General features: G+C 46.2%; 1 protein-coding gene and 1 long non-coding RNA gene across 3 annotated transcripts in view; both read left to right on the top strand.

Annotated features, from left to right (window-relative positions):
• Positions 1–24314, top strand: part of CHST13 (carbohydrate sulfotransferase 13) — an 841732-nt gene that overhangs the window by 7418 nt on the left and 810000 nt on the right. The gene's annotated exons all lie outside the window — the stretch shown is intronic.
• Positions 17536–24314, top strand: part of LOC137531639 (uncharacterized) — a 122790-nt gene continuing 116011 nt past the window's right edge. Inside the window, exon 1 of one of the 2 annotated variants that reach the window (XR_011023692.1) lies at positions 17536–17606. This is a non-coding gene — a long non-coding RNA (uncharacterized lncRNA). Of the gene's footprint in view, positions 17607–17862; positions 17932–24314 lie in introns of those variants that run through there. The other variant, XR_011023693.1, reaches the window with a different exon arrangement.

Raw genomic sequence — 24314 nt, 5'->3', positions numbered from 1 at the left:
TGGGTAACGGCCCCCTCCTTTACACGGAGTCGGATCGCCACCTCATACTCCCCCCACCAGATCCCGAGCTCGTCCAGGACCCTGTGTGGCGGGGACATTATGTCCGCATAGTGTTGGACCCAAGTCATCAGGTCCCGCACCGGAATGCTTTCATTATGCACCACAACGTGTGCCTTTCTCTCCAGCGTCTGCCTGGACAACGGAATAACCTTAAAGCCGTGCCACTCGCTGTTTTCAGACTCTTTTAACCGCTCCTCCAAAAAAGATTCCATGCCCTGCTGGGAGAGAAAGGACACATCGTAATACTGCGGATGGTCCCCTGGAGCCAGGATCGCAAAGAGGTCCACTGGCTTAAAGCCCAGGTCGAAGAGATACTTCACAAACTGCCTTTTGGTGGGGATAGGAAGAAGAGCATGGTCCCACCTGAGGCGGACCACATTCCTTCGACCTGGGGTGTGTTCCTCCAATCCTGTCTCCAGGGGAGCTTCAACCCTCCTACCAGGAGCAGGACCACTAACTGCTTTAGAATACAATGCCGGACGAGCTGATGAAGTGCTCTGAGCCGAAGCTGCCAGTGGAGCAAGGGCCCTCAAATTCCGAGCAGGGCCGAGAGCTGGAAAACCAACCCTTGACACACTCTCCAGCTCTGGCAGCTCCGGCCCAGCCACAACACCCCCAACAGCTCCCACAACAGTATCAGCCTTATTGGCCTGACCAACATCACCCTTATCAGTCACAGGTAATTCCGTAACATTCCGGCTAAGGCCGGTTGCAGTGGAGACGGGGGGAGGAGAGGACCTACGCTTGGGTTCATTCGGCCCGAGCCCAAATATGGTCTCCATCCACTCGACCTTCCCCTCAAGTGAAAACCTCTTCAATGTATCACCTTCCGCCACAAACTTCTTTCCTCCTGCACGAAAATCTAGCTGGAGACCATAGTTTAGATCGCCCATGCCCACCATGCATAGGCCCCCATAGTATCCCCCCGGCTCCACCGCAAGTATCACAGCCTCACCGGAATGCTCGTCAATAACAATCAACCTTGTTTTTTCCAGCCTATATGTCATATTGGCTGTTTTAAATTCGGTAACAACCTCCTCAATTACCACAGGGGGGGGCTTCAGGGTGTTTGCTCTTAAGTTTTTCCTTCTTCCCTTTCCCTTTCCCTTTCCCACCTCTCTCCTCGTCATCAGATATAAGATCTGAGAGGAGATTTCTCTCAAAGAAAGGGGCGAGATCTTTGTGCCCCTCACCTCTCCCCTTTGCAGTGCTCCCCTCTCCCCGTGCAATCAGGATTTCTCCACCCTCATTCTCCTGTACAAATTTGGGGGGGCCCTGCTTACTTTGGACACCCTCCCCCTCTCCACTTGGAGGTTCTTGAGAGGACAGATCAGTTTCTTCCACCACTGTTGCAGAGGTAGAGGCACTTCCCCTTTTCTTCCTCCGCCCACCAATATCAAAAACAAGTTTCTTTGTTTTACCTATCTTATTCTTCCCTTTTTTAACCTTCTTTTTCTGTTTCCCAGAAAGTAACAAAAATTGTTTCTCACCAGCCGACTTCCCCGTGTCCTCGTCCCCGCTCTGTTCCTCCACAGAACTCAGGTTTACGTCCTCATTGGACATCGGGCAAAGCTCTTGAGCTAATTGCTCAATATCGCTTTCTGCAATCTCTGCAGGCATTTCTTGCTCCTGAGACTGCGGGAAGTCCTCTTCCCCAAGTTCCTCGACTGTCAAGTCCATCTCCAAACTTGGTTGATTGGCCAGACGTATGATCTCCGCTTTCTGATTCTCATCCAAAGATGAGTTCAACAGCCCCAAAAACGCTGATCCACAGTCGCCTAGGTCTCCCGGTAGCACTGCAGCCGTGACCGCAGCAACGGTTTGCATGCTTCCTCGGTCGGACTGCCTGCCCCTCATTTGCGTTCTCCTTTTCCTTAGCAACTGCATTAATCTGTGTAGGTTGCTTTTCTGCATCCCTTGTACCCACTTGTGCTGGAATTCCACCTCCTGCACTCACTTCCGTATCACCATGCCGGATTCCGCCTCCTCCCTCATTGGTTTCAATGGAAATTCCGTCACCTGGGCTCACTGGCAGCTTTTCCGCATCCCCTGCATCCACTTGCATTGGAATTCCGCCTCTTGCCTGCTCCTCCGCCTTTCCAGGCCAATTTCCGCATTTATCCCCATTGACATTGGTGGGAATTCCGTCAGTATGCGGAAATACAGCCGCATCAGTTCCGGAAAATGAGCCGCATTCAACTGCATTAGCGGTAGCGGTATTTCCGCCTTCATGCGCGTTTTCAGCCGCGTCAGCTCCATTGGGTTCTATTGTGTTTCCGTGTTGAGGCGGAAATGCAGCCGCTGACCTCACTTCCTCCCCGCTGACCGGAAGTTCACTCGGCGTTGATGAAACGCCGCTGGGCGAGCCGGCGCCATGTTGGTAAGGCAGGCTACGATGCGGGGAACGTTCCCTAGGATTCTGAGTGCACTGCCCCACTCCTGGCTTCACCCAGGACCCCACGTCAGTCACCATTTGTGACCCCAACGCAGGGACCAGGAAACCACCAGGAGCAGGAGCAGTGCGAATGTCCAGGGAGGCCGCCGCAGCCTTGGCCATGCCACAACCTCCAGGTATGTTGAGGGAGGGCATGCCAGCCACAGTCACAGCCAGGGCAGCACCAGCACCGCCACCCACCTCCTCACCAAGGGCCCCAGTAGCACCCACGCCACCAAGACCCTCAGCAGCAGGGGCAGCGGCACCAATACCACCCGCACTCACCCGGACACTCGCTGCAGAGTCCGGTACTAGTTCCTCCTCACCTTCTGGCACTTCACTCCCGCTCTCCTCATCCCTGGGGTCCCCGGCAGGCAGGCCTTGTCCAGGTGGGATCTGGGATTGGGATGGCTCTTCTTTAATCCACGGGGGTCTCTCTGGGGGGGGAGCACTCATCCTCCATTAAAATGCAATCCTCCTCCGTGTCACTGTCGTCCACGTCACTTTCTGGCTGGAGCATTTTTTTGAATCTCTTCTTGTGGCCCATCTGCTCAGAGAAGAGACCACCAATTTTCTCCAGGTCTGCTAACTTTGTTTTTTGTATTAAGATTTGTTTTCTCAGGTCCATTAGCGTGTCATCTTGCCACAGAAGCTCTCGCCTCCATTTGATGCCGTACCGAAACTTTCCTCTGGAAAAATTGTACCTCAGTTGCGATAATGTCTCCTCGCATGCCTTCACTGCCTTGATCCATGAAATGACATTATTTGCAATGTCTTCCTCAGAGGAGTCTCCTCCATCCCCCAGGTGAGTACCGGTAGCAGCCAGTAGGGGGGGTATGAGCTGGCTGCTCCATGGCTGGAGCAGCCAGTTAGCACAGGGAAGGCCCCTGCCCGGTGCAGGCCCGGTGCAGGGACCTCAGGTGGAAATCTCCCCGGCAAAGGTGTCCAGAAATCGGATAAAGCCTCCAAGCAGCAAGGCCTTCCCTGGAAGTCCAGGAGCTCTCTCAGACACGTCCACACCCTTTGAAGTTAGGGTTAGGCACCACCTGGGGAGTCTTAGGGTTAGGCACCACCCCTTCTTAGGGTTAGGCACCACCTGGGGGGTCTTAGGGTTAGGCACCACATGGGGGGGGTTAGGTTTAGGCACCACCGGGGGGGGGGGGGGTCTTAGGGTTAGGCACCACCAGGGGAGTCTTAGGGTTAGGCACCACTTGGGGAATATTAGGGTAAGGCACCAAATGGGGGGGTCTTAGGGTTAGGCAACACCTAGGGGGTTAGGGTTAGGCACCATCAGGGGAGGGTTCTGTGTGAGAGTAGGGAGCAGTTAGGTCATAATAATCACTTTTCTTAGCTATATCTAGAGCCCTTTTATAGCCCAACAAATTTTTGCCTATAACAGCATCCTTTTAAATAAACTAAAACTAGCTTTTTCGGCTACACCAGGTGCCCTTTGTAGCTGAATTTGGCATATATGGGCTACACCAGGCACCCTTTGTAGCCGAAGTTGGCATATATGGGCTACACCAGATGCCCTTTGTAGCCGAAGTTGGCATATATGGGCTACACCATGTGCCCTTTGTAGCCGAAGTTGGCATATGGGCTACACCAGGCGCCCTTTGTAGCCGAAGTTGGCATATGGGCTACACCAGGCGCCCTTTGTAGCCAAAGTTGGCATATATGGGCTACACCATGTGCCCTTTGTAGCCGAAGTTGGCATATGTGCTACACCAGGCGCCCTTTTTGTAGCCAAATTTGGTATATATGGGCTACACCATGAGCCCGTTTTTCCAGGAGCCCTTTTCAAATAGACGCATGCACTCTGCTTACTAAGCCAACAGGCTGGGTGCACGCATAACATAAAGTGAAAGTTTGCGTTTTATGTCATGTGTTATGTTAAATTTTTGTGCGTTTTTTGTGCGTTTTTGCAGCGTTTGTGTTTTTTTAACGCAGATGCGGTTTTCAATCGTTTTGCATGCATTTTAATGAGTATGCATTTTGCAAGTGTTTTTAAATTTACATTCATGAAAATCACTAGGAAGACAACAGGAAGCAGAAATACATCAGAAATCTTTATTTAAAAAGAAAAAAAAAACGCATCAAAAACACATACAAAACACAATACATTGACTTTCATTATGTGCATTTTTGATGCGTTCATGCATAATATGCAACAAAACGAGCGATTTTAAGTGCACCTAGCATCAGATAGTATATAAAAGATTGTGCCTGGAAGTGGGGTTTTAAATTGAAGATTTCTTACTAATTTTTTGCTGTTGTCCTTGCTGATCATGGTCTCTCCCATCCTCCTGATCTCATTGCAGAAAGAGATATTATTTGGGGAGCTATACAATAACCCTTCTAATTAACAGACAATAGAACGCCTACTCTTGCTGCGCCCACGTGGAGTGGTCTCTGTGTTTACAAGGCTGCCAATCACAGCTCAGTTGACCTTTTAATATCGCCTCTCAACCTTCCAGCAGTGGCGGCTGAGCTGCGGGCTCGGAACTGGCTTTCATTCCAACATTTTTCAGACGTGCTTATCCAACAATGACCGAGGAATAAGAAAGAGTTTATGATTGATCGGAAACCCATCTGTTACATACGCATTCAGCCTTGCCTCCTACCCCTGCAGGGTACGCGGGAATTAATGGCCGCATTTGGTCTCTAATACTGCCACTCAGAAGGACGACTCTCCTCATTTTTTTTTTAACTCGGAATAAAATATTGGCAAATAGGTCCATACATCAGACGATCCCTGGGAAGTCATTTTTGCCCGGCTCAAGCGGAATGGTTTTTCGGGATAGCCCGCCGCATTGTTCTGTTAAGACTTTTATCGCTCCTTTGGGGAATCAGCAACCGCCATAGATCATAAATACATCACAAATCCACGTTAACGTTGCAATCAATCCGATGAAAACTCAGTAAGGAACAGAGAATATTGAGCAAGACATGAAATAATGATGCCATTTCGACGTGCAGAGCCACTTGTCATGCGAGTGAATATTTTCCCATAACTGTGTCAAAGTTCTTGCTGTGGGTAAGAACAGAGGTAATCTGGCTTTGTGTTGAGGACGGTACAGGAAGTGCAGACTTGTATGATTCAGTGTAAATCCTTTAGGAGTTCAAAGCATTTGAAAAACTTACCTTTTGTTATAAAATTGCAGTGTTGGACAAGTCTTATTAGAATTTTCCATTATTAATAATAGTGTAATTTCAATATTTGTATAGTGCTTTTCCCCTGTCAGTCTCAAAGGGCTTGAGCTGCAGCCACTATGGCAGCAGGCAGTAGTAGTGTTAGGGAGTCTTGTCCAAGAACTCTTTACAGAATAGGTGCTGGCAGTGCAGTTTCTAGGTTAAAATGCACCCAGGGCGAGGGTGTAAAAATGTAGTCCCCCCCCCGAGCAAGGTATGGGTGCCCGCAGTATAGGTTAGCCAGGTCTAGTTGCACTTAATACAGGTCCCCCCCAGTATAGGTAGCCAAGAATAGGTACCCCAGTATAGTTAGCCAGGCATAGGTGAGCCAGTATAGTTGCCCCCGATATAGGTTAGCCAGGTAGGTGCCTCCAGTATAGGTTAGATAGGCAGGTGCCCCCGGTATAAGTTAGATAGGTAGGTGCCCCAGTACAGGTTAGCTAGGTGGGTGCCTCTAATATAGGTAGCCAGAATAGTTGCCCCCAGCATAGGTTAGATAGGTAGGTGCCCCCAGTATAGGTTATTTAGGTAGGTGCCTGCAATATAGGTAGCCAGTATAGTTTCCACCTGTATAGGCTAGCTAGGTAGGTGCCCCCAATACAGGTTAGATAAGTGCCCCCAGTATAGGTTAGCTGCCCCCCAGCGTAGGTTAGATTAGGTAGCTGCCCCCCAGTATAGATTAAATAGGTCGCTGCCCTCCAGTGTAGGTTAGATAGGTAGCTGCCGCCCAGTGTACGTTAGATAGGTAGCTGCCCCCCAGTGTATGTTAGATTAGGTAGGTGCCCCCCAGTATAGGTTAGATTAGGTAGCTGCCCCCCAGTGTAGGTTAGATTAGGTAGGTGCCCCCCAGTATAGGTTAGATTAGGTAGGTGCCCCCCCAGTATAGGTTAGATAGGTAGCTGCCCCACAGTGTAGGTTAGATAGGTAGGTGCCCCTCAGTGTAGGTTAGATAGGTAGCTGCCCCCCAGTGTAGGTTAGATAGGTAGCTGACCCCCAGTGTAGGTTAGAGTAGGTAGCTGCCACCCAGTGTAGGTTAGATAGGTAGCTGCCCCCCAGTGTAGGTTAGATTAGGTAGGTGCCCCCCAGTGTAGGTTAGATTAGGTAGGTGCCCCTCAGTATAGGTTAGATAGGTAACTGCCCCCCAGCGTAAGTTAGATTAGGTAGGTGCCCCCCAGCGTAGGTTAGATTAGGTAGGTGCCCCCCAGTATAGGTTAGATAGGTAGCTGCCCCCAGTATAGGTTAGATAGGTAGCTGCCCCCCTATAATGGAGGGGGGAGCCGGAGCCGCGGGGAGGGCAGCCCGACCTCTCCCTTCCTCTCCTCTCCCGGGCCGCCCTCCGTGCTCCCCCTCAGATGCAGAGTAATGCGCAGGGAGCGCTGTATACAACATACTTCCCTGTGTTTCAAGCGCTGCTCTCTCGCCGCCGGTCTCTTCCTCTCTGCCTCTCTCCTGTTTAGCCGGAAGCAGCGTGTGTATCATCATATAGGCAGAGAGGAAGAGACCGGCGGCGAGAGAGCAGCGCTTGAAACGCAGGGAGGTATGTTGTATACAGTGCTCCCTGCGCATTACTCTGCATCTGAGGGGGGAGCACGGAGGGTGGCCCGGGAGAGGAGAGGAAGGGAGAAGTCGGGCTGCCCTCCCTGTGGCTCCGGCTCCCCCCTCCATTACAGCGCCCCCCTCCCAACAGCGCCCCGGGCGGCGGCACACCCCGCACGGCCCAAGAAACAGGCATGGGTGCTGGCTTACTGAATAGGAAGAGCTGAGATTTGAACCCAAAAGTTACCTATCTGCTTCAATTAACAGTTAAAATACAGACTAAATACTACATTCAAAAAACAGACTAAATACTAAAATACAGAGTAAAGTGATAAGTGAAAATGCCAGTGTTCATTTTAAGCGAAAATAATGTTAAATTCGACTTTCAAGCAAAAATACCATCGGAAATCATTTTGTAGTAAGTTTGTCATGTTTCAGGTTTTTTAAAAAAATTTGTGCTAAAAATCAATTATTTTTTGCATATTTGGGCTAAAATAAACATTTTTTGTGATTTTATAGTAAAACTGATGATTTTTCTCATTTCCGCTATGTTGCAAAATGACAATGTAAAGCGCAATGTGCAGGGCAGCTCCATGACTTTATCCCTTGCTAATGGTGCTGAAGGTCTGTTTGCGAATAGTAGGGATGATCAATGAGATGCAAATGTTTCTGAGTTTAAGCAAATGTATGCAAATTTTTATGCACAAATATGCAGTTCAATCAATTTAAACCCAGTTTTAAATTGACCAATCAATTTAAACACAGGTTTAAATTGATTGGTCCATTTGCAAGCTGCATATATTTGCATAAAACTTTGGATACATTTGCATAAACTTGGAAATATTTGCATCTCATTGATCGTCCCTACCATATAGGAAAACCCAAATGTTTTAGGCCATATTTACACTTAATGCATTGCGTTAAGTTGTTTTATGTTTCGTCCCATTTGACAAATGTGATGCAACTCAACGCGTTAAGTGTAAATAGGGCCTGAAGGTCAAGCCCCACTGTAGGGACTTATAGTCTAATATACTAAATGTACTTCAGATTGCCCCAATAAATTATACAGTTATAATGCATCCCTAACTTTGGCCACAGATTTTTATTCTTATTGTGCATTTGTGAAGGGAGGACTTCCATAGTAGTGATGATCGAACACCTAGATGTTCGGGTTCGGTTAGGTTCGGCTGACGTCATCTAGCCCGCCTGCCCCCTCCTGCCACCAGGGGGCGCTGGTCCTCCCAAGAGCCGTAATGCCCCCCCCCCCCCCATGCGGTAGCTCTCGGGAGGACCGGCGCCCCCTGGTGGCGGGAGGGGGCAGGCGGGCTGGATGACGTCAGCCGAACCTAACCGAACCTGAACATCTAGGTGTTCGATCACCACTATTCCATAGCGCTCACCATAGTCATGTCACTGACTATGTAACTATTATTATTATTTATTTATATAGCGCCAACAACTTCCGTAGTGCTGTACATAGTACAAAATAAGTAGCGGGGCGGGGGGGCACAGATACATGAGACGTTCAAAACACTGTACAATCATGGTATCCAGCAATACAAATACATGCATAGTTGACGAGAGAAATGAGATATCACCAATATTGATACATGTTCATATGATAAATTACAGCAAAATAAGAAACATTAAGAGGAGGTCCCTGCCCTTGCAAGCTTACAGTCTAGAGAGCGGGGATGTCGAACTCCAGTCCACACCAGGCGAGGTCCTCACACATCTTTAGCAAAGGTCAAATTAATTGATGGGACTGAATCCGGAAAGGTGTGGTTCATCAAGTAAAACACACGTCTCCATTTATCAGTCTGTCCTAAACACTGGCATGGATATGGCCCTCGCGGACTGGAATTTGACACCTGTGGTCTAGAAGGTAGTGGGGTGGAGACACTAGGGAAGGAGACACAGGAGTTAGCCAATAAGCCTTCACTGTGACCTACAGCAAGTTATAGGCTTGTATGAACAGAATTTTGTAACCATGTCCTTCAGAGCAGCTCACAATCCCTACCCTAGTCATAAGTATCATTTCCCTATTACAGTATTGACTATGGCCAATATTGGGGGCGGAACCAATTCGATAATCTGTATGTTTTGGGAATCTGAAGATGATTTACTGGTTATTCTCCTCAATGGATACAACCAATCATTCATAATTTCTGCATTACAGATCGGGGGTAACTTGGGGTTCGATGTGGAATATTTATGCTATAAACTCACTTAGCCTTTTAAACGAAAATGAGAATTAAGCAATCAACCTCCCATTACGCCTCAAGAAGTTCCTGACACACTCCTCATAGTTATTCGCCATTTTCCACTTTAAGGAAATAAAATGCTAATTAATTCCTGTATCATCTTCTATCTGGGCTCCATGTGCATCCTACATGGGCTGTCTGCCTTTGTTTGTTTGTAGCTAATCTGCATACAAATAATCCGGTGCTCTTATCTTCGTTCCTACAACAGGCCTGCAGGATGATTAGGACGGGCAGGTACAAAGAGCTTTCAAAGACTTCCCAAAAAAACTTCAAACGGCTCCTAGCGCCTGAGGAATGAAAGGGAAGCTCAAAGAAGGGTCTGAGGCTCTAGCTGGTGATATTTTCTTTCTCTCCCTCTTCCAGCTGCCGCTCGGATTAATTATGGATGTCTGTGCTTGTCTTCTTTTTTTTTAACGCTTTCAGTCTGTGCGCTGAAGATAAAATAGACTTGAAAAGTTGGGTTTTCTGAAGCCAGGACGGCAGGTATCATAGTTTCTCCCTCTTTCTTTTTGTAGGAATAATCCCCTTGTTCCGTAATTTCCTGATCAAGGTCAGCTTTGTGTCCTGGATCACTTCGTAGGCCCACTTTTCATGATGCAAGCAAGTTTCAGTTTGCTTGATGCTTGCCCGTCTGAAATGGAGTTGATTCTCAGCAAGGAAGAACTTTAGACATAACAGATTTGGTGGAGGATGTCACCTGTAGCATCTCTCTCTCTGCAGGACCTGGAATATATGGATGTGCTATGGCTGGGGAAGATCTTAGTAACAAACTTATGAAAGGTCTAATTTACCTGCATAATAGGAAAGAGGGTTAATGAACCTGAAATGAGAAGAATAAAGGTGACCATATATTACTCGATGTCATAAATAGCCTAGCGCTGCCACCTTCACTGCCTACCTGGTGGCCCCTGAGTGTCAGTTTCCCTCCAGGTGCCCATGCTCAGTAGTCTGCCTGTCTGTTGGCATGACTCCTTGCCTTTTCCGGTATTCAGTATCTCTGCGATTGTCTGTACCACATGGCACCAGGTGTGTGTAGTGACGTCACACATGCGCCTGGCAACATGTGGTACAGGTAATCGTGATGACAGTGGACACTGGAGGAGGCCACTAGTCATGTGGGTGGACAGGTGACACTCTTACACTGCACACAGACATGGGGGGAGGGAAACTTTTACACTTTGGGGACCATGGCCAAGGATTCGTCGTGTATGTTGGTTCATCAAGATATCAAATGCCATTACTGCTGCACATCCATTCGAGCACTTCCAACCAAGAATTTCCAGCGAGTTTGATTGATCATTTCAACCGATTTCAGCCGGAAATCATTCAGATCGAATAAGTGGCCATGTCACAGCACCAATTGTTTTACTATTCAATAATTTTAATAACATGGAAGGTCGCTCAGGCCACCATAATGAGTGGTGTTTGGGCACCTTAACCTTTTCCGGACCGACAGTGGCAGTGCCGATCTGACAGGACGTAGACTTCAATCAACATGCTTACGCTGATTGCACTGCTCTGTCCCCACCGCAGATCACTCGCCCTGCCGGCTATATAACAGTAGAGCTGTGTGAGCCGGTCAGGAGCCGATTTCATTGGCTCCTGACCCTGTCATCACTGTAAGCCAATCCCATTGGCTTACATTGATTGACAGCGTCAGGAGCCAATGAAAGCAGCTCCTGACCTGTTCACACAGCTCTACCGTCATAGCGAAGGCAGAGAGAGGGACCTCCAGCAGAAACAGAGCGGTGTGACTGGCAAGAGTGGCGGATCTTTGCGGTGATCCGATGGTAAGCGGCGTTACTGTACTAGCAGTCTCTGGTGCTTAAGGGGCAGAGACTGCTGGTACGGAAGTAGTTAAACAAGTTAAACAATTCATAAACAATGCCAGTTTCCTGACTTCTGTGCTAATGTTCTGCTCCTACTACTTTAAAGCAATCCAGAATTGAGAAAAAAAAATAGATACTTACCTCATTAGTGGTGAGACTCTGGATCCTTTTTCAGCTCACCGATCTGTTGCTGGTGGGTCCCTTTTTATCTTCTGGCTGGGATCTCGGTTGTGAACGAGCACACGCACACTGGCACAAGTACATTCTGCGCATGCTCAGTATAGGGAAGCACTCCTGCTCATGCATAATTATATTCCACCTATGCAATAGCACTTCCCTCTACTGGACATGTGCAGACCTTATTCCTGCATGCCTGGAGAATATGCTTCTGTTCACAGCCATGCTCCCAGCTTGACAAAGCCTATTCAACTCAATGGGTTGAAGAGGCAAAGAGGGACTCAGCGCTGTATCAGTGGCCTGGAGAAGGACTTCTGGACTATCCAGAGGCTTCCCTCTAATAAAGTAAGTACCTAGCTTTTATTCTTTTTTTCCCACTTCATGAATGATTTAAGTCAATGGCCTACAAGGAGCAGGAAGATCCAGTGCTTTGGCTATGATCTGACTCCACTGGCTGCATGCTTGTTGCAGGTGTGTAACTCAAAAACATGCCTTATGAAAACTAGGAAAATTTCAGAAAATGTCAAGCCATTAGACAGTTAGCTTGTGATAACCAATTAGCCTAACTGGAGTCAACACATGAATGTATGTTAAAGAGACTCTGTAACAAATTTTTCAGCCTTAGTTCTTCTATCCTATAAGTTCCTATGCCTGTTCTAATGTGCTCTGGCTTACTGCAGCCTTTCCTAATTGCACTGTCTCTGTAATAAATCTTATCTCCTTTCCTCTGTCATGTCTGTCGGGCTAAGGCTTGAATGTGTGGAATGTGCAGGGCTGCTTGTGATTGGATAGAAGCGATACACACCCTCTGCAGGCCCCCTGCACACTCTGTATGACTCACACACTCTGTTTATGTGAGCCTATCACAAGCTGGTTAGTTTGTTTGTAAACACTGCCTAAAACTGTTAATTACAAGCCAGGATTGCAGCAGAGAGTGGCAGAAGCAGCACAGAGGGGCACAGGAGAAAATAAGGAAAAGAATGGTATGCTTTTTAGTGTAAGAATATTAGAGTACAGATTCTCTTTAAGGCCTGTTGTGGTGGTTCCTTGCTGCAGAAGGGACTGGTACACCTTACAAAATAGATGACATCACTAGGAAGGTAACGTATGTAGACATACACCCGAAATATCTCAAGTGCTCAGGATGGAAGCTTGATGAGGTTTTAAACTCTGACATAACATTGAGTAAAAACATGTTTTCCTACTTTTTATTACCCACAAAGTTATCATATTTGCTTTTGTGCATAAATAATATTGCCTGTTTACAAATTACAAGTTCCCAAATGACAGTTTATCTGCACTGAAAGCTGCCATTGTAATTTATTGCATAGCTGCTGTATTTATATATTACAATGTATCCAGTGAGAATGGGTCTTCTCCTGTGTACACTTTTAGCTTGTATTGAGCTGAGACACTGCTAGCAGCATTTATTATACTGTATGTATTTATATCTTCATTGCTTTCTTATCAGCAACTATTATAATCATTTCCTCTATTTCCGCAACAGAGCTGAGCGTCACACTGAAGAAAAAAGTGCTGTGTTTAACTGTTTGAATGCTGTTCTGCTAACAGTGTTTTTTTCCTGGCAGTACCTTTTTTGCTGTAAATAATCTTTTAGAGCAAAGAAGGAAATGTCCGCCAAAATAACCTACTTAACCTGCCTACTTTCTCCAGCCCCTTGTAGTCAAAATGTCCCACACTGCAGCACCGCTCTCAGCCACCAGGCTTGCAAGGTTGTCCTTTACTGCGCCTGCACGAGTGCCGCTGTCAATCAAGTCCACGTTGTCCAGAGTGTACTGTGCAAACACAGTAGTTCTGCTTCTGCGCAGTACACTACGGAGAATGTGGACTTGACTGATAGTGACGCTCGCGCAGGTGCAGTAGTGTACGACCTTGCGAGCTGCGGCGTGGGACATGTCAGCTGCAAGGGGCTGGAGGAAGCCCCAAGTAAGTAGATCAGAGGTAGGTTATTTTGGTGGACATTTCCTTTAAGCTCCATCACAAACTGGTCTTCCAAATTGACAATGGCTGCAAGAACATCTAATTAAAGAGACTCTGACACAACATTTTCAGCCTCAGTTCTTCTATCCTATACGTTCCAATACCTGTTCTAATGTGGTCTGGATTACTGCAGCCTTTTATAGTTGCACTGTCTCTGTAATATATCTAATTTTCTTTTCCTTGTCAAGCTTTGTCGACCCAGGGAGGAAGGAGCTGCGTCTGTTGTAATGAATAAAAGTTATGCATGCCCCCTCTAGGCTCACTCTTGTGTGCTTTGTTAATTAGGCCTAGTGCACACCAAGTGGTTTTGGTAGCGTTTTCAAAACCGTTGCCGCTTCTGAAATTGCTTGGTTAATGTATCTCAATGGGAGGGTGTACACCAGCGGTTTGAAGTTTTTAGCAAACCGCAAACGTGGCTCCTGCAGCATTTTTGCAGTTTGCAGATGCGTTTCTGCCTCAATGTAAAGTATAGAAAAAGCTCAAACCGCTCTGAAAAACGCTAGATCAGAGCGGTTTTCCAGGCGTTTTTGTTACAGAAGCTATTCAGTAACAGCTTTACTGTAACAATTTATGAAATCTGCTACACAAAAACGCTCCCAAAAACGCTAGGCATGTTTAGGAAATCTCTCTAAACATGCCTAGAATCACTCTGAAAATCTACTTCAAAAACCTCTAGCATTTTGCAGATCTGCTAGAGGTTTTTGGTGTGCACTGGGCCTTACTGTGATGCAGTTTGTGAGGCTGAGGGGGAGGGAGCTGCCTGTCAAATGCTGAGAAACTGTGAGACTCCCAGACTGGAGTGCAGATAATTCACTATGTAATATAAACCTTTAGTACCCTGTAACATGATATATATATATATATACAAACACACACACACACACACACACACACACACACACACACACAAACATCGCTTCCTGGTTAGCGGACATGTTTTTTGTTTGTAAACACTGCCTAAAACTGACGTTTAAAAGCCAGGATCGCGCTGGGGAGCGGTGGAAACGGCAAAGAGGGATCCAGGAGATCACAGTGATTCGATTGGTATGTTTTTTATTGTACAAATCACAAAGACAGTACAGATTTTCTTTAAGTTAAAGGATTAGATGTCAGGAGGCTCCGTTTCATGTAAAAAAAATTATGGCTAATGAGTGATGAACTAAAAATCCTGCTTTATGCAGGTGATACGTCAAATTGCTCCTCTTAAACTTGCTGACTGTTATTGCCAGAAAGGCTGAGCCATATTTATTATGGTAAAGGGAAATTATACATAAAAAAAAAAGAACACTGAGGTAAAAAGTGATGCATGGTGCTGAAGACAGCTCCACAAAATCAACTGAACTTGCCCAGCATCTTGCTTAGAAATCAGCCAACACATCATTTAAAGTCCCATTGTAATGCTCAAGGTGATTCGTTTGATGTGCCACGAGAGGTTAAAATCACACAGGAATTGGCAGAGTTAGGGTACGTACAGACATACGATAACGATCGTTCGTTCTGAACGACGAACGATGTTAAAGGAGGTATCGGCCGATGATCGTTTGAAGAAAGGCTACTTTGAACATCGTTCGTGTACGAACGATCTTGGAACGAGCGTTGCGTGCGCAACATGATTTATAAACTGATTTCAAACACAAGTGTCAAAAAGAACTGTTTGAGCATGTGCAAAGCTTTGAGAACGAACGATCAACGACCGATCGTTGTACAGACATTACTTTTTGAACGATGGTCGTTGGAAAAGATCTGGCAGAATGGATCGTTCTTTACCAACGACATATCTCGTTGGTCGGTCGTTTTAATGATCGTTCGTGCACTTTTTACGAACGATCGTCGGGCAATGCCGTCGGTAACGATCGTTTTAAACGACTATAGTCGCATGTCTGTACGCACCCTTACACTCAACTGAATCCGTCATTAACTTGCATGCAGCGAGTCTCTTACTTCCTGGAGTTGTATCAGTCCCCAGTTCTGTCTGGAGAAATGGGCCAAAATGACAGCAGCTTATCGTAAGAAGCTTGTGAAAGGCTGCCCAAAACATTTCTCTCAAGGGGCTTGATTCACTAAGACAAATAGCATGCCTTATCTGAGTTAACACACCTTATCAGAGATAACATGCCTTATCAAAGTTAAGAGTAGTATAGCGAGCGCTACAAACCTGCAGGGGCTCAGGGCAGGATGAGTGGAGCTCTCATCATTGCCAATTAGCAGGCATAAGTTTGTAGCTACTCTGATAAGGCGTGTTAGGTTATGCCTAATGATGTTGATCCAGGGATTTTATCTGATTGCCATCTGGCGTCAGGAAGGAATTTTTCCCTTTTGGGGCTAATTGGACCATGCCTTGTGGGGGTTTTTTCACCTTCCTCTGGATTAACAGGGGTATGTGGGGGACGGGCTGGAGTTGTACTTTGTACTGGTTGAACTCGATGGACGTATGTCTTTTTTCAACCAAAATAACTATGTAACTATGTAACTTTGATAAGGCGTGTTAACTTTGATAAGGCGTGCTATTTGTCTTAGTGAATCAAGCCCATGTTGCGCAAACTAAATGGAAAGCCTCCGAATTCTAGCAAAGTGTATGTAAACTTGTGACCCACTGGAATAGTCAATACAAAGTCAAATAAAGGCCAGGATGGGGTTATGATGGTGGACAGCATTCTTGCCTTGCCGTGCTGGGTCCCCGGTCGGAATCTGGGCCAGGGGGACATGCAGCTTTGTGTCTACACAAAGTTGCATGTCCATCCCATGTTTGCATGGGTTTCCTCCATGCACTCCAGTTACCTTCCGGCTCCCACATCCGAAAAAAATGGCACTGGGAAAAAATGGCGCATGGAGCCGCCGCTAGTGTGTAAAACGATATTTTGCGTTTTAATGTTAAAACATTAAATGGCGTTTTAATGTTAAAACGCTATTTAATGTTTTAACATGAAAACACAAAATAACCATTTGTTATTAATGTATATACACAAAAAATAAAATAATAAATATTAATACATATAAATAATGTGTATCCTCTATAATAATCTCCCTGTGTTGCTGCGTCCAGCTGTCCCTGTGTCACTGTTATTTGGTACTGCGCATGTGCGCAGTACGGACAGCTGGACGGGACCAGGGATCAAGACAGGCGAGCGAGGTGGGCAGGCGAGCAAGGTGGGCGAGACGGGCTGATGCGGGTGGGCGTGCTCGACGGGTGCGTGCGCTGCGGTTGGGTGCGTGAGGTGGGTGCGGGTGCGCGCATGCACACTGGCTCGGCGGCTGTAGAAAAAAATCTAGAACCCATTTTTAAATGGGAATGGGTCTACTAATATATACAGGGAGTGCCGAATTATTAGGCAAGTTGTATTTTTGAGGAATCATTTTATTATTGAACAACAACCATGTTCTCAATGAACCCAAAAAACTCATTAATATGAAAGCTGAATATTTTTGAAAGTAGTTTTTATTTTGTTTTTAGTTTTAGCTATTTTAGGGGGATATCTGTATGTGCAGATGACTATTACTGTGCATAATTATTAGGCAACTTAACAAAAAACAAATATATACCCATTTCAATTATTTATTTTTACCAGTGAAACCAATATAACATCTCAACATTCACAAATATACATTTCTGACATTCAAAAACAACACAAAAAGAAATCAGTGACCAATATAGCCACCTTTCTTTGCAAGGACACTCAAAAGCCTGCCATCCATGGATTCTGTCAGTGTTTTGATCTGTTCACCATCAACATTGCGTGCAGGGGCGCCCGAAGGCAAAGGCAGCCCAAACCTTTGCCTAGAGCGCCGTTCACTGTCAGGGCGCGGTGGCCGCTGGATCTTGTAGTGCGCCTGACTCTCAGCCACTCACTAATATCATGTTGACACCCATTAGTTTAAAGCTCCGTCATATCGGCTCCTTCTCCCCGCGTCCACCAATAGATACAGAGCAAATTTGCTCTGCCCCTCCTACCCCTTCCCTCTGGGCCAATGGAAAACCATGCAATGTTGCTCCGCCCCCACCCACGGAAGATCGAGGTACCTTGAAAAGTTCTGAGAGAAGGAGGTTACCATTACCAACAGATCTGCCGTCCAGCCTGCCCTGGAGAGAAGGAATCATGTGCAGGCTCTCATAAGGTACAGGCTGCAGGATAAGCAATGGGGAGACAGAAGCAGCAGCACTGCAGCTGTGTGTAGCAGCTACTAGCAGAGAGTCTCAGTAAATAACACACGTGCACTACTGAAGTACTTCTGCTGTTCCCAGCTCCAGTCTGAGGCTGTCTCCCCTCTGATGTTCCTCCCTGTCGCCACCCACACATTCCACTGCTCTCACAGACAGCAGTGTGGCTCTGCTGATGACACGGCTCTGCCTCCTATATCCCTAGCTGTCCAGCTTGCAGGAACGTTTGGGCACATTCGTGTGTCTCAAGATGCACCCTACTATACAGTTGCTGCTACTGAGGTATTGGGGATTATAGGGAAGAGCATGCAAAGCTCTGGATTTTTATATGTATATGATTTTTTATATGTATTTTATTTATGTGAATTAACTGGTGGGGCTAAACCATAATTCCCTCTGACCCCCTCCCCCAGCAGTGGTTGTCATGTTGCCCCAGTTCACCCCTCCCTCCCTGATCCACAAGTTAAAATATTGAAGTACCCCACTGAGACACCTGACAAATGAATGAAGCCCAAGGTGGGCTAGATAACGGCCTCCTGAGTGTGCTGGTATGGCTTGTTGTTGTCGGGGTACCCTGCCCCTCCCCAGTGTCACTGCATGAAAGAACTGTGCAGGTGCATTTATGAACTGTGCGAACACAGCAAAAGCAAGCGCTTGTTCGTGGGTGCTTTCTGCACAGATGCTGGCTGAAACTTGAGTACATTTAAAATAGGCGCCGGTAGACTTGGGCGCAGAATACAGCCGGTATACGGCTGATTCTGCGTCTGCACAAGTCCGGGCCGATTTAATTACTATTCCCCCTCCAGGCCGCCATGGATAGTGGGGGAATGATATAATTCGGCTTCCAGCGATTGCTGCAGGCTGAATTATTGTGTTTTTTTAAGCAACCTCGGCTCCGTCTTCTGACGGAGCCGACGTTACTCACTGAGCGCTGCAATAGGAGTGATTCCTATTGTAGTCTATGGAGGCGCCGGCTGCGCCCAAATCTACCAGCGCTGAAAAGCACTGCTCCGCTGAAACTCATGCCTGCGCAGTTCATAATCACTGTGCCGCTCTGAGGAACTTCCCGGCTGTCTGCCCCTGTTCATGGCTCTGACCGAAAACAACTGAATGGAAGCTGATCGAGTGTGGCATGTCCCATCCACTCCACGCTCCTTGAGAGTCAGCACTCCAGCATGGTTGTGTACTGCAGCTGCAACTGGGAGCGTTCTGACAATGCATACTTCAATAGCATCACTAAACGCTTCCAGCAGCGACTGTTGTGCACAGGCGGGTGGGAGAGCTCACATACAGGGAGAGTGGAGTGGACAGGGCATTCTACGCTCACTCACCTTCAGTCAGAGCCATGAATATGGGAGGGGAGGGAAAACAGTGCAGGATGTGAGCCCTTTCAAACTGAGGGACCTTTTAATATTTGCACCCCAGGACACACATTGGCAAAGAAGGGGCTACTGTGCACTTTGGGAAAGTTCAAGTAGTGTCCTCAACTCCTTTTTTGCCAATGTATTTACTGACAGTTATCATGATGTGCATGACATTCTCTTTTGATCTGTGGGGGGCAAGTTGTCTGCATATTATCTATGGGGAAAGGCATAATTTATGCATTTGATCTGTGGAGGACCGCCTGCAACTAGTACAGAATATTGCTGCCAGATTACTAACAAACCAGCCTCGTCACATTACACCGTTTCATCACACACTGCACTGGCTACCTGTAAAATGGAGAATGCTCCATTTAAACATTTAAATCCCTACACAATTTGGGCCCTGGAGGACTTTCTGAAACTGCTTCACACCTCTCCTCAGATAAGCAGGTTACATAAACTTGGTCATTCTCAGAGTGCACCTCCAAAACCTTTGGAGACAGAGCCTTCTGTCATGCTACCCCTACTCTTTGAAACTCCCTACCATACCCAGTAAACACAGCCCCATCCCTGGAGCTATTCAAATCCAAAATGAAAAGCCACTTGTTTCTCCTGACATTTGCAAACTTATAGAATTCTTTATCTGTACCACAATTTACCAATCATCCAATTACTGGTCTGAGCCATGCTTATGCGCTTTGAGCCCTACGGGAGAAAAACGCTTTACAAATGTACAAATGCTATTTGTTGTTGTAGTTATCTGCATTTGATCTGTGAGGGACATATTATCTGCATTTCACGTGTGTGTGTGAGCATGTATGTAGGGGGTGGCACCATAGATTGTCACCCAATGGGGGGGGGGGGGCGCCACAGGTTTTCTTGCCTGGAGTGACAAAAAGGCTAGAAGCGCCCCTGATTGCGTGCAGCAGCAACCACAGCCTCCCAGACACTGTTCAGAGAGGTGTACTGTTTTCCCTCCTTGTAAATCTCACATTTTATGATAGACCACAGGTTCTCAATGGGGTTCAGATCAGGTGAACAAGGAGGCCATCTCATTAGTTTTTCTTCTTTTATACCCTTTCTTGCCAGCCACGCTGTGGAGTACTTGGACGCGTGTGATGGAGCATTGTCCTGCATGAAAATCATGTTTTTCTTGAAGGATGCAGACTTCTTCCTGTACCACTGCTTGAAGAAGGTGTCTTCCAGAAACTGGCAGTAGGACTGGGAGTTGAGCTCAACTCCATCCTCAACCCGAAAAGGCCCCACAAGCTCATCTTTGATGATACCAGCCCAAACCAGTACTCAGAGGCGGATCTGGAGGCGTGCACATGGGGCTCCTGCTATAGGCGCCCCTTGTCACTCACCTCCCAGGGGGGCGCATGAAGTGAGCACATCAAACCCTCCCTCCCAGCCAGATCCAAGCACTTCCTGGCTCCTTCGCATGACAGCGAGCACAGTACAGTAGTAGGAGACCCTTTTACAGTGCTGTGCTGTGTCCCATTCACTGACCTGCTGCTTAGTTATAGCCCTGCTAAACTTCGGCTCCGCTCGCATCCCTCTTCTGATTGGATGCATGGAGCCCTGCTGCTGCCGCTGGGGCTGATGGGGGCTGGAGAGAAGAGGAGAACAAGAGTCTGTGTAGATGCAGCGGCTGGAGTGACGCGCTGGCAGAGACAGAGAGTGATTACATCTGAAAGAAGCTGGTCACTGCTTTATTCCCACATTCAGAGGGAAAACCTGCAGCATTGGGCTGAATGAGAGGATCGTTGTCTCCCTACTGTGAGCAAAGCTGTGATAAGCTGACAGTGCTGTTAGCCCAAGTATGTGAAGTTCCCGACAATTTAGATAAGAAGTTTACTTTCCTTTCATGTTCAGTTCTCTCTCCCTCTCTCACACCATGTGCTCTCCTGTCTCTGCCCTGCTCATTGAAGCATGTTGGTGGTGTGTTATACATGTCCCTGCTTCCTGTTTCTCTACTACTTTATCTCCCACCCTTCTTCTCCTGTGTTTTTTCCTCCCTTTTTCCCCCTCTCTTTTGTGTCTACCCCTCTGCCTGTCCCACATGTCTCACTCTCAATTTCCCCATCTCACTCCCCCCTCTCTCTGTTTCTCTCTTACTCTATTGTTTCCCCCTTAAAAAGGACTTTTAAGTGAAGTATATCTGGCTAGTTTATCTTACCTGGGGCTTCTTCCAGCCCCTTGGAATCATGTGCACTCAGTGTCATTCCGCACTGCCACCGTTCAGCCACTGTCCCCCTCCAAAAGCTGGCTGAGCCCACCACTTGCGGGCCAGGACACATGCCCTGTAACCACCTCTTCGATCACGCTCCCATAGCTGGGAGTGTTCTATGCATGCACAGTAGCAATTTTTACTTACTGCGCAAGCAATTAATGCTCCCTGCAATGGGAGTGCGATGGACGAGGCACGTGGCACAGGGTCGCACATACAGCTTTCAGAGGGGCAGAGTGGCTGAATGGAGCAACACGGAATGAGACAAGGGACCAGAAGGACTTCAGGAGGCCAGAAAAGGCCCCAGGAAAGTAACTGACAATATTACATTCTCTTAACATTTTTCTTTAAGGTGGCCACTAAATTACTAATGGTTCAATTTCCTCAACAATTAACTGTCTGAAAATCGCCCACAAGCGATTGATCAGGGAAACTGGAATCGATTTCCATGATCGGATTGGATCTAGCATATTTTAAAGGGACTCCGAGCAGTGCAAAAACTATGGAAAGATGCATATCATTTTAAAGCTCTCTTTCTCCTCTTTCCAATGATATATAAACCGCCGCCCTACGCCTTTTAGTTTTCGCTATTTTCGCGATTGAAATTGCCACGGCTGCGATTTCAATCGCGAAAATAGAGAAAACTAAATGGCGTAGGGTGACGATTTAGGTGTCGCCAGAAAGAGGAGAAAGAGAGCTTTAAAATGATATCCATCTTTCCATAGTTAAATTGTATTACACAGGGCAACTTTTTCCTAAAGTCAGCAGCTCCATTCAGCAAAATGGAGCTGCTGACACTGGAGAAAGTGTCGTCCTGTGTAATACAATTTAACTATGGAAAGATGGATATCATTTTAAAGCTCTCTTTCTCCTCTTTCTGGCGACACCTAAATCGTTGCCCTACGCCTTTTAGTTTTCTCTATTTTCGCGATTGAAATCGCGGTCGCTGCAATTTCAATCGCGAAAATAGCGAAAACTAAAAGGCGTAGGGTGGCGGTTTATATATCATTGGAAAGAGGAGAAAGAGAGCTTTAAAATGATATGCATCTTTCCATAGTTTTTGCACTGCTCGGAGTCCCTTTAATTTACCATTGGTGTTCCCGGCCAATTTTCAGCCATTCATTCAGGAAATTGGACCATTAGTAGCCGTCTTTAGTTCCATCGCTCCCTCTGCCCACCCCCCTGGACATCTTCTGCAGCACTTTAGTACGTAGTCATGTCATTGACTGTCCTCAGAGGAGCTGACAATCGAATACTACTGTAGTTATAGTCTAATGTCCTACCATATTACTATGTATTTATAAAAGCACTGACGTGCTGCAGCACTTCACAGAGAACAGTCATATCACTGGCTGTCTTCAGAGTAGCTCACAATCTAATCCGTACCATAGTCTAATGTCTTGGGGAGGGGCGCAAATTTCAGTGTTTGCCATAGGCGCAATTTTACCTAGATACGCCACTGCCAGTACTCCACCTCCACCTTGCTGGCGTCTGAGTCGGACTGGAGCTCTCTGCCCTTTACCAATTAAGCCACGGGCCCATCCATCTGGGCCATCAAGACTCACTCTATTTTCATCAGTCCATAAGACCTTAGAAAAATCAGTCTTGAGATATTTCTTGGCCCAGTCTTGACGTTTCAGCTTGTGTGTCTTGTTCAGTGGTGGTCGTCTTTCAGCCTTTCTTACCTTGGCCATGTCTCTGAGTATTGCACACCTTGTGCTTTTGGGCACTCCAGTGATGTTGCAGCTCTGAAATATGGCCAAACTGGTGGCAAGTGGCATCTTGGCAGCTGCATGCTTGACTTATCTCAGTTCATGGGCAGTTATTTTGCGCCTTGGTTTTTCCACACGCTTCTTGCTACCCTGTTGACTATTTTGAATGAAAAGCTTGATTGTTCGGTGATCACGCTTCAGAAGCTTTGCAATTTTAAGAGTGCTGCATCCCTCTGCAAGATATCTCACTATTTTTGACTTTTCTGAGCCTGTTAAGTCCTTCTTTTGACCCATTTTGCCAAAGGAAAGGAAGTTGCCTAATAATTATGCACACCTGATATAGGGTGTTGATGTCATTAGACCACACCCCTTCTCATTACAGAGATGCACATCATCTAATATGCTTAATTGGTAGTAGGCTTTTGAGCCTATACAGCTTGGAGTAAGACAACATGCATAAAGAGGATGATGTGGTCAAAATACTCATTTGCCTAATAATTCTGCACTCCCTATATATATATATATATATATATATATATATATATATATATATATACTGTATTACTGTATATATATATATATATATATGTATTTATATATATATATATATATTCACACACACATATACAGTATATATATATATATGTATTTATATATATATATTCACACACACATATACAGTATATATATATATATATATATATATATATATATATATATATATATATATGTATTTATATATATATGTATTTATATATATATATATATATTCACACACACATATACAGTATATATATATATATATATATATATATATATATATATATATATATATATATATATATATATATATATATATATATATATATATATATATATATATATATATATATATATACACATATACACATTATTTTTATTAATATTTATTATTTTATTTTTTATGTATATGTTACGGCCAGAACCCGTAGTGTGGCCACTTTGCGTTCTGGCCGGCCAATGTGCGAAGTGGCCGCAGCGCAGCGGCCAATGTTAGATATGTTATGTTTACGCCGTCTCGCTGCGGCCAAATTTATTACAACTTGCTTAATTTAATTAAATATAGCCGGCGGCAAAGTAATAGATGAAGCCGCCGGCTTTCGCACTGCCTCTCTTCTCTCCCCCCCCCCCCCCTCTCTCTCCTCTCCCCGCCTCCCATACAATAAGTAGCAGCCGGGGACATGCAGCCGGAGAGCCGTTCGTCGCGGCAGCAGAGCGGGGAGGCTGCAGACATTGCTTCTGCCAGCTCCCGCTCTGCAGGAACGGAAGGATTCCCCTGCTGCGACGAACGACTTTCGGGACACGCGTGTCCCCGCCGGC

This window comes from Hyperolius riggenbachi, chromosome 9 (genome assembly GCF_040937935.1).
Source record: "Hyperolius riggenbachi isolate aHypRig1 chromosome 9, aHypRig1.pri, whole genome shotgun sequence".
NCBI classification, from domain to species: domain Eukaryota; kingdom Metazoa; phylum Chordata; class Amphibia; order Anura; family Hyperoliidae; genus Hyperolius; species Hyperolius riggenbachi.
Note: the sequence above shows the minus strand (reverse complement) of the source record. Positions and strands in the feature narration are given on the sequence as shown.